Below are 11,459 nucleotides of genomic sequence, written 5' to 3'. Positions count from 1 at the left end.
ATATCTACCACCAAATCCAATATTCTTCCACCCTTCTGCCTAATTCCCTCCTCAACTGCCTTCTACCGCCACTCTGCTGCCCACACATGCCATTCTGCCTCTTGGTCACTTCAGTTTTGTTTTCAGAATCTAAGAGTTTGTTTCCCTGGACATTGTTCTTCTGCTTAGTTCCTAAACCCCAACTGTGAATGAGATCATTTGGTATTTGTGTTTCTCTTCTTTATTTACTTAGCTTAATGTGATACCCTTGAGTTCTATCCTTATTATAAAAAAAAAAACAAAAACAAGTCTCATCTGTTCTCCTAGCTGACTAGTGAGCCACTGCATGGATATACCATTATTTCATCTACTTCCACACTTGGGTTGGGAAAAATACTTTCTTCAACCATTTGATATCAATCCTAAGACCATAAAAAAAATAAGAATTAGGGGGCTGGAATGATAGCACAGCGGGTAGGGCATTTGCCTTGCACGCAGCTGACCTGGGTTCAATTCCCAGCACCCCATATGGTCCCCTGAGCACCACCAGGGGTAATTTCTGAATGCAGAGCCAGATATTACCCCTGTGCATCGCTGGGTATGACCCAAAAAGCAATAAATAAATAAATAAATAAGAATTACTTATAAAGTGCCTGACCAAAGAGAGCTAATTACTTGTCAGGGACCACTAATTCCAGCACCAAAATTTCAAGAATGTTACCTACCAGCAGTCACTGAAACATCTCATCAAAATATTCCAACTTAATTGCATGACATTTATGAAGAATTTCTAATATTTTTAAACAACTGGGTCAATATTTTGTAACAGCCACCATAAATAATGCTAACATGGGTTAGAGAGATGGTACAGTGTATGAGGCATTGACAGAAATTAGTCCCTCGGAACACCATTTGGTGTGCTCCCCCCCAAAAAAAAATAATAATACCAGCAAAATGTTGACACTTTCACAAGTTACTTCTCTTTACCCTAGGATGTAGGTCTAACCACCTCGATGACACAGAGCAAAACAAAGTCTGGGATATTAAGAAAGCTGGCTCAGAGTCCACAACAAGGAACAGTCAAGGTCAAAAGAAAAACCACTGGTGGTCAGAATGCAGAACCTAATACTTTGATTTACTGACTATCCTGATATAATTATAGGCAGCACACAAACAGTAACTTGCTGTGACCTGAATTGACACTACCAATCTGTGTGAGGCTGGCTGGTCCATCCAGTGCTTTCTCCTCCCTAACCAGATTCATTTTTCAATCAAACTCAAACTTCCCACCACCAACCCCTGTATCAACAAGCCCCCTGATTCCTGCTCCCCATGTCCTGCTGCTGGTTGCAGGTGCATCTCCCCAGTCTTTTTCCTCTTGATAAAAAAGGTTGTGAGAACGGGGCTGGAGCAATAGCACAGCGGGTAGGGCGTTTGCCTTGCACACGGCCAACCCGGGTTCGATTCCCAGCATCCCATATGGTCCCCTGAGCACCGCCAGGGATAATTCCTGAGTGCAGAGCCAGGAGTGACCCTTGTGCATCGCCGGGTGTGACCCAAAAAAAAAAAAAGGTTGTGAGAAGCTTTTCTCTTCAAACTACTTATCAAAATTTGGATTCCATATCCTATTGAGGCCCCAAAGCCTTGCTGAGCATCCTCGGTGAGATTTGTTTGCAATGGTGATTTCTACCCAGGAATCTGAGCTGCTTGAGCAGATGAAGTGACCAAAGACAATTTTCCTGTCATGAGGTCCAGGTACAAAGGTACTCAGGGACTAAGGTACTCTTGCTCTGTGGCCTGGATTCCAGGGTGGAAGAAGAAGCTTAACCTGGTCCATCTGGGGAGCTCTGGGATTCTTCCAAAGTGCTTGAAGCCACCAGCATCAAACAAACACACAGCAAATAGCATAAAACAAGAGATAGGTTGATCTGAGCTTTGAGATTTACAGATTGATGGTCCAGGTCTCCAAAGTTCTATTCACAGGTTGGAAGCAAAAGAAAGCAGCTTAATTATCATGAGCCAGTGAGGTCATAGATAACAAATACATCACCGTATTTTGTTTTGTTTTGTTTTCACGGTATCACAAGATTTATTACTGAATTAGCAACACTGTACAGAAGCTAGAGAAGAGGAACAGATTCCCTAATCAAAGAAATATACTTCAGACTTGTGGTGCCTTTCCACCTGCTGTGTGTTCAAGCAGCCTATCACAGCAAATGCACATGCATTTCCTGTGACTCTCCTTACAGACTCAGCTTGGTTCTTCTCCAGTGCCTACTCTTGGAGTTGTACCTGATCTTGTTACCAGTTTTCATCTGAATTCATTGAAGAATAGGCCAACTCTGCTTTTGTTTTCTGGCCAGGAACCACTTGATCCTGAAAGTCTTGTGGGAAGACATGGCGAAGAGCCACATTAGCACCATGATGATGGTGGAGGGAAGGAGAGAAAGCACATCACCGTTTTAACCAAGCACAGAAATATGGAGCATGCAAAGTGCAATCCTAGGAGCCCCTAGGTGATCCTCAGGTGTGAGAATTTTGTTGATATTTCCCAACCTGCTAAATAATTATAGAATTACTTCTGCTCCCAGGATCAGGGCCAGCTTCTGTGTTCCGGAGGAGAAATCTGAGACCAGGCAGGGGAAATGACTGGCCCATGCTTACATGGGAAGGCTGCATGGAATCTACTCTTCCTGGCTGCCCTCCTAACGTGCTCAGCTTCCACCTCCTCTTTATCTCCATTGTACTCGCTCTTCCTGAGATGTGGCTTCAATATTGCTCATTGTGTCTGTCAACAACCTTGGTGGTCACCAGCACCATATCCTAGTGGTTCCCTAGTGCTGAGGAGAGACCTGGGCTTCTGGGAGTCATATCTCCTATGTGGAGCAACTCAAGAGAACATGGTTGGCCAGAAGAGTGGGGGGGGGCAGTCAACACATATGATCAAGTTCCTCTTTGCTTTGCAAGAGATCTGTTAGACTCTCAGATAATAATAATAATGCCAACGAACATCAATTTTCAAAGTGTGTTCAAAGTACCAGCAGTAGCACCTAGAAATTTATTTTCTTTTGAACCACAAATCTTGCATCCAGAGGGCAGGCTCAAAGGGCTGGAGCACATACTTTGCATATGGGAGCCCTGAGTTCAATCCCCATCACAAGGTACCACTGGGCATTGTTCCTGAATCAGAAGAGACTGCAGCCCCCTGAGCCCCCAAATAAAAATAGCTCTTCACTTCTGACCTATTCAGTCAGAATCTATCACGGGAAGTCCAGCAAATTGTTTTTATTGAATTTATTAGGATACCCAGGAGTGATCCCAATGCCTTAAGTTCTCCCTCTGCCTCAGAAGGGAGTTGAGTGAGTCAAAATGACAGCAGGCAAGTGATGTAGGTGGTAGATTGAAAAGGATCCCCCATGGAAATGGATTCCTAGGAAGTAATAAAATCAGTAACCCATGGCTGCAAAGAGCCCACCTGTGGACACAGGAACCAAGGCTTGAAAAGACTTCACCTGGGTACCCTGGTGAAGGTACCCAGAGAAGACCAGAGTAGGCTGGAAGAGACCCAGAGACCCAGAGAAGGCTGGACCCCACTTTCAAAGAAGCTCCAGCAGGAACAAAGCCCAGGAAAGAGTAATTCTTAATTTCAGTCCTGAAAAGGTCAAGTGGACATCAGGTGTGGTTTGACAGTTACCTAGTGAGGCTAGTGAGACTTGAAGTCCACGCTGTGCAGGGACTCATCACAAACTTTACCAGTCCTAGTCTCTCCAGGCAGTCCCAGGCTGGCAGAGATGGACCAGGAGAAAGTGGCCATCTCTCTCCTCTCTGTATCACATAAATCACCCGTGGGAGCCACCAACTTCATAAATAAGAGTGGGGCCTCGGCTATAGAAGCCAAGGAACTGACTGACACTGGATGCACCTGCCCAGAATGAAGAGGTGTCAGGGGGACAGTCCAGGGAAGACAGTACTAAACAAGACCCCCCCACTAAGGTTGTAGCAGCTCCAGGATTTGACATGATAAATAGTTTTGACATGACAAACAGGACAAGAAACATTTGTTTCCCCTTTGTAGGGCATAAACTCTTACAAAAGGAGCGTGTGTGTGTGCATGCGCGCGTTCCACTCTTATAATCCCAGAGTCTAGAGCAGGAATTATACACCACATCTGGTCCCCAGATTGCTTTTGGAAATAAAGTCTTATTGGCATATAACAATTCCTGCTCACTGACATGCCATCAGCTATGGACGTTTATTTGAATCTTTATGACTGTCCTTATGGCCCTTAAAAATGGAAAGATTTGCTGTCTAGCCTTTTATAGAAAGATTTAACAATCCTTGATCTAGTTCTAGATCAGAAGTGCCCAAATTTATTTGGCCTATGGCCTCTTTTGAGGAAAAATATAATTATCCAATGACCCCTGGAAATCTCCAGAAAGTGCCCCCCCAACAGCACTAAGGCAACTGCACCCCAACTGCACCCCTTGCCCCAGTTTTTCCAGAACTCCCTGGTGGGTCAATACCACCCACTTGGGAAATCGCTATCCCAGTCGATGTCATTGCAGATGCTCAATAAACATTTGATAAATGCATCAACCCTTTTCCTGTTGTTGTCACATAAGCACAGAGAATTGAGAGGTCACACCAGAAAGGAGCCCGTAGGGCAGTGCCAGGGCTTGTCCCAAAAAAGAAAACAAACCAAAAAAAAAAAAAGGAATTACTGTAATTTCCCATATTATTTGTAAATAATAATTTTAAGATGCTTTTTAAAATATGATGGACTGGAGCGATAGCACTGTGGGTAGGGTATTTGCCTTGCACGCAGCCAACCCAGGTTTGATTCCTTCATCCCTCTAGGAGAGCCTGGCAAGCTACCGAGAGTATATCACCCACACGGCAGAGCCTAGCAAGCTACCCATGGTGTATTCAATATGGCAAAAACGGTAACAACAAGTCTCACAATGGAGATGTTACTGGTGCCCGCTTGAGCAAATCGATGAACAATGGAACAACAGTGTTACGGTGCTTTAAGAATATAAGAGTTGCCAGGGAGAGTACATCAGGTAGGGCATTTGCCTTGCACACGCCCAAGCTGGGTTCAATTTCCAGCCTTCCAAATGGCCTCCAGTGTAGCCAGGCGTGATCTCTGAATGGTTGTGGAGAGTGTTATGCTAGGTGAGATGGTCAGAGAGAGACAGACAGAGAAAGACTGCACTCATTTGAGGAATATAAAATATCATTTAAAAAAAAAGAAAAGGAGTGATCCCTGAGTACAGAGCCAGGAGTAACCTCTGAGCAATGTTGAGTGTGATCACAAAACAAAATTGTGTTAAAGTTTAAAAAGATATTCAAGAGATATAGATGGGAATGGGACCAGGAATTCAGAGCAGGTCAGATCTCACCTGGATCCTAGCTCTACTGCCATGCGGTGTGATCTCAGAGGAATTACTTGACCTCTCTAGACAGAGGTCATCTGACTTCAGTGGCTTCGTGGTGCAAGAGCAAAGACACTGGTCACTTAGGAGGACACAGCCACTCCCACTCTGCAGCCCAGGCCTGGGCCTGGCTCATGGCACTGAGTCATAAGCACCTTAGGTGGTCTGAGGAAAGGGCTTCAGTTGTGGCCCTTCCCACCTATCTCTAAGGAACGGGACAGGCGGTGGGGAGCCCTGAGCAACTGGTTCCTCCAGCAGGGAGGGGAAAGGGCAGGCTCTAAGCGACAGTTAGGCAGTTCTACATTTCAACATGCAGACGCTACTTCACGGTCAAATTACACTTGATACTGTTTAAAATAGAGAATTAAGATAGTGAATTAATATAGTGATAAGGCAGCATTTCACTGACACTGGACTTTAAGCTATTTGTTCACTCATGGAAAAGAAGGATCCCTCTGTATTCTCATGGACTTCTGACCACCAACCACATACAACTAGCTGGACTCAGGGCTAAGCCAGGTGAGGCTGCGGGAACCTAGAGGAGCTACCTGCTCTCAGTGGCCACCTGGGCCCCCAGCGAGAAGACAATACACCCGGCTGCTTTATGTTGGAACTGGTGGTCATTTCCCCCTCACATTTTTATTCTAGTTGAAAATCAACACAGCCTAGTTGTTCTGGTGGGAGGCTCCAAGCTCTTCAATTCCACTAGATTAAACCAGAAACAAAATAAACATGAGCAGTTGTGATTGTAACTCAGGGCTGAAAATGTCCTGTCAATTTCTTCCCTTACATGAAAGTTTGCAGGTTACTGTTCAGGTCTGTTCCAAAAGTAATAGTCTAATAGAAAGATCGCACTCATCTGTGGAATATAAAATAACAGAGTGGGAGACTAACACCCAAGAGTAGTAGAGATAAGGACCAGGAGGTCTGCCCCACAGCTTGGAAACTGGCCTCACATGCTGAGGGAAAAGGCAGCTGAAATAGAGAAGGGAACACCTAGTAGAGGATGATGGGAGGACCCATTCGGGATGGAAGAGGCAAACTGAAAGTAGACGATAGACCGAACATGATGGCCACTCAATACCTCTACTGCAAACTACAACACCCAAAAGGAGAGAGAACAAAAGGGAATGCCACAGAGGCAGGGTGGCGTGGTGGGGATGGGGTGGGGGTGGTGAGAGGGATACTGGGATCATTGGTGGAGGTGAATGGGCACTGGTGGAGGGATGGGTAAATGATTACTGTATGAGTGAAATGCAAACACAAAAGTTCATAAGTTTGTAACTGTATGTCACAGTGATTCTCTAATAAAAATCTTTTTTAAAAAGAAAAAGAAAATTTTTAAAAATTAAAAAATAAAATCTATACAATGAACACTTAAAAATATTAAGATCAACTAAATTCAGCAGATTAAAAAAGATTAAATTTCTTTTTCTGAAATTAAAAAAAGAAATGTAACAGTCTACCACGTTTCTTGGCTCCCCTTGGGAGAAACCTCACACTTTCCTGAATTCCTTGGTACTCTGCCTGTTCACTTGTGAGAATGGCACCTTAAGACAGACCCCCAACCTGTCGTTGCCATGCATCAAACACTAAAGCTTAGCCTGTATATCACTGCCCTCATTATAACTGCTCACCTCCACCAGATAGAATTTGACTACGCATAGCTCTACAGTTTATTCTGAGGAATTGACAGTTTTTCTTTAAAAAAAAAAAAAGTGTTGGTGGGGGCAAGGGTGTCAGATATGGTTCAAGTTGTAGAGCACAGAGCCAGAAAGATAGTATAGGAGTTATAGTGTTTGTCTTGCATGCAGCTGACCCAGTTTGATCCATAGCACTGCATACGGCCCCCTGAACACCACCAGGTGTGATCTCTAAGCACAGAGCCAGAGTTCCAAGAACTGCCTGGCATGATCCCCTCCACCACCACTTCCTAAGCAAAACAAAACAAAACAAAACAGAGGATCACATGAGCTAGTCAATGAGCTGATTTCACGCTGTAGGCGGAGGCCTGGGGGTGATCCCTAGTACTGCCTGGCCTCCTCCTCTTGGGGGTGCAGAGTGCTTCTGGGCTACTGGAGACTCCACGTGGAACTCGGAAAGCTGCTTTGCCTCACTTGAGAAAGGTGTTTCTCAAACCAGTCTGGGCGCAGCCCTCCAGCAGCCTCAGTCCAGACACATTCCCCATTCTTCAGGGCCCCCGTAGGACCCCCTGCTCTCATTGGAGTCCTCACGAAAGCCCAACGCCAGAGCCACAGGTCAGGAGCAGAAAGCCTGAAGTGCAGCAAGAAAAGTCTCTCCAACAAATGGTGCTGGTGCTGGGGAAACTGGCTGGTTCACGTACCGAAAACTGAGCTTAGATCCTTTCTAAAACCAAGCACAAAACTCAAAGTAGAATGAATTAAAAACCTCAGTATCAGACCTGTACATAAATTATGTTGAAGAAGAAATCAATAGATTGCTTCATGAAACTGAGTCTAGCAATATCTTCAGGAGTCAATGCCATTAGTCAAGCAAGCAAAAGCAAAAATAAACAAATGGGACTACATAAAATGAAAAAAACTTCTTCAATACAGAGACACCACGACCAGAATAAAAAAAGACAACTCACAGGTAGGGAGAAACTATCTGCTCAGTGCTCATCTGACAAAGGGTTTATCACTGTATCACTGTATATGACTGCATGACTGTATGACTGTTTATCACTGTATCACTGTCATCCAGTTGTTCATCGATTTGCTCGAGCTGGCACCAGTAACGTCTCCATTCGTCCCTGTCGCATGCTAGTGTAGCCTGATAGCATATTTGAAGCTCCTTCAGGAACAGGGGAATGAGGACTGTCATTGTTAAAGAGTTCATATATACAAAGGGTTTATATCCACGATATATAAAGCACTGGTAGAGCCTAACAAGAGAACCCCATCCCAAAAAAACAGGGTGAGGGAGGAGAGATGAACAAAAAACTTCTAAAAGAAGACATAGAGATGGTCAAAAGATACATGAAAAAGTGTTATACGTCACTTATCAGGGAAGTGCAAACCAAATTAACAATGAGATTGGTACATGTCACAAAGTATTAAACAATCAGTGTTGGTTGAATGTGGGGAGAAAGAGACCCTTATTCACTGCTAGAGGGAATGTCACTTGTTTCAATCTTTTGGGAAAACAATATAAAAATTTCACAAAAACCTAGGAATTGAACTTTTAATATGACCCAGCAATTCCACTTCTTGTCATCTACCCCAAGGGCCCAAAAACTCTATTCCAAAAAGATATCTGTACTCCTATGCCCATTGCAGCCCTATCAGGTGCCCAAATCTAGAAACAACTCAAGCTCCTAAGAACAGGATGACTGGATAAAGAAACTATGATACAAATACACAATGAAATACTACTCCATTAAAAGAAAAGATGAAATCATGCATTTTGCCGCTAGATGGATATATCTGAAGAATATTACACTGAGTGAAATCAGTCAGAAGGAGGAGAACTGATACAAAATTATCTTTCTCATATGTGGGGTATAAAGAAACATAGTAAAGGAATAATTTAAATAAATTATTTAAAATATATTATATATTATAAAAATATAAAGAATAAAAATCTAAAAGACAACAAAAACTAAGATAAGGCCCTTAGTAGTAAGCTTACCATGGAGGGGGATTTAAGGTGGGGTGGGGGACACTAAGGCAATGTTGGAGGTTAGTGGACATTCTGGTGGATATTGCAGTGTTGGGATGATTTATTTAAGAAACCCTGCAATTATCGATATTGTAAATCATGGTGCTGAAAAGAACATTTAAAAAAAGGACTAAAAGACTTTCCCCACAAATGATTTTAAACTGCCTTCAAGTATTATTGAAAAAGCAAAGGGAGAGATCTCAAGGAATAGGAAATTCTAAAGAAAAGTCATGGAATGGGAAGTAAACCCTTGAAAAAACCTATAAATCCTCCCAAATGAAAGAGCCAATTGAGCTCTTTCCTCTTTGTGGGCACTCCTAAAGGAGATTCTTTCAGGTGTGTCACTTCTCAGATGTGCTTTGAGGGCTGCAGTGCATGCTTTACATGTGGTACTCACGGGCTTGATCCCCAGAACTTCCCAGAGCACCAAACAAGGAATAATCCTTGGACACTGCTGGATGTGATCCTAAAAACCAAAAATTTTTAAAATGAGGGGTCTGTGAGATAGTATAGCAGGTAAGGAACTTGTCTTGCGCGGAGCTGACCCTAGTTCCATCCCCAGCACCCCAGATGGTCTCTCAAGTATTGCTAGGAGTGATCCCTGAGTATAGAGTCAGGAGAAAGCTTAGAGTACTTCCAGGTGTGGCCCAAGCCAAAAAACAGAAAAAGATGTGCCTTAAAGATGGATTAAAGTATAGACCAAACACGATGGCCACGCAGTGCCTCTATTGCAAACCACAGCACCCAAAAGCAGAGGTGGTGTGTGCGGGGGGGGGGGGGGGGGGGAGGGGGAATGGGGCAGGAGGGTGGGAGGGATACTGGGAAAACTGGTGGAGGGGACTGAGCACTGGTGGAGGGATGTAAACAAAATTCAAACATGGAAACTCATAAGTTTGTAGCTGTAACTCATGGTGATTCACTAATAATAATAATAATAAAAAGATGGATTAAGGAGACTGGATGGACTGAGAGTACCTGCTGCAGGGTTGAGCTCCTATCAACAACAGCAAGCTCAATCTTATCTTTCATTCCTGTTGCACAGCAAAGAGAGGTGAGTCCCAATCATTGCACACTGAGACAATTTGTTAAATTAAGGATTTATTAGTCTATTTATTTTGGCCTCTGACACAGGATGCAGTGCTCAGGTATCTACTCCAGAAGACACCGGGCCACGTGGCCAGGCCAGAAACTCAGGGGTAGGGCTGAGGATGCAGTGTGGCTCAAGTTCTGTGTCCCAGGACCCCAGGGCTGTCCCCTGTGCTTGTTTATAGATACACTTGGTAGAGCTGGGGACATCATGTGATGCCGGGGGTTGAGCCTGGGCAGGGTCCATATGAGGTAACCTTTTTCTAGCTCCCTGATTCCTTAACATGTGTCCTATCTACCCAGCCCCTAAATTAAAGATTTTTAATTTGGGGGATTTGGATAGAATAAAAAGGGTCTTCAGGGCTAGAGCAATAGCACAGCTGGTAGGGCGTTTGCCTTGCACGCAGCCAACTTGGGTTCGATTCCCAGCATCCCATATGGTCCCCTGAGCACCGCCAGGGGTGATTGCTGACTGCAGAGCCAGGAGTGACCCCTGTGCATCGCAGGGTGTGACCCAAAAAGACAAAAGAAAAAAGAAAAGGATCTTCAATTTTGTTTTGTTTGTTTGCTTGTTTGTTTGTTTGTTTGTTTGGGGGCCACACCTCATCGTGCACAGGGCTTATTCCTGACTCTATACTTCAGGATTACTCCTGGCAGTGCTCAGGGTAGAATATGATGTACCAGGGATCAAGCCCTGGACAGCAGCATGCAAGGCAAGTGCCCTACCCACTATACTGTATCTATGGCCCCCCAAATATGGTCAATTTGAATGAGGGAAAGATTACATCCTTATCTTCCATACCTGAGATGGAAATTTAGCATTTTATCTATAAGGTATAAGCCATAGTAATATTTGTAACTGTGACATTGTCATAATAAGCATCAGATATTTATAGAATTAATTTAAACTGTGGATCTTAAAATAGTTTTCTCTGCACACCATTACTTCAAAGAAATAGCATTAGGACTGGAACAATAGCACAGCAGGTAGGGCATTTGCCTTGCACACAGCCAACCCAGGTTCAATTCCCAGCATCCCATATGGTCCCCTGAGCATCACCAGGAGTAATTCCTGAGTGTACAGCCAGGAGTAGCCCCTGTGCATCTCCAGGTGTGACCCAAAAAGCCAAAAATAAAAAAAAAACCCAACAACAAAGAAATCGTAGTTATAACTGTTGCTCATAACTAGATATTGTTAATATGCTAATAAACAAGTAATAAACTAATGCCGAATTTGGCTTATTAAAATTCAGTAGGCAGGGGCCAAGTCATAGCACA

General features: G+C 43.8%; 1 pseudogene; it reads right to left on the bottom strand.

Annotated features, from left to right (window-relative positions):
- Positions 1 to 2,222: 2,222 nt before the first annotated feature.
- Positions 2,223 to 2,378, bottom strand: LOC129405140 (60S ribosomal protein L39-like; annotated as a pseudogene).
- Between the last annotated feature and the right edge of the window lie 9,081 nt (positions 2,379 to 11,459).

This window comes from Sorex araneus, chromosome 5, assembly GCF_027595985.1.
Source record: "Sorex araneus isolate mSorAra2 chromosome 5, mSorAra2.pri, whole genome shotgun sequence".
Taxonomy (NCBI): domain Eukaryota; kingdom Metazoa; phylum Chordata; class Mammalia; order Eulipotyphla; family Soricidae; genus Sorex; species Sorex araneus.
This window is presented reverse-complemented; position numbering and strand designations above follow the sequence as displayed.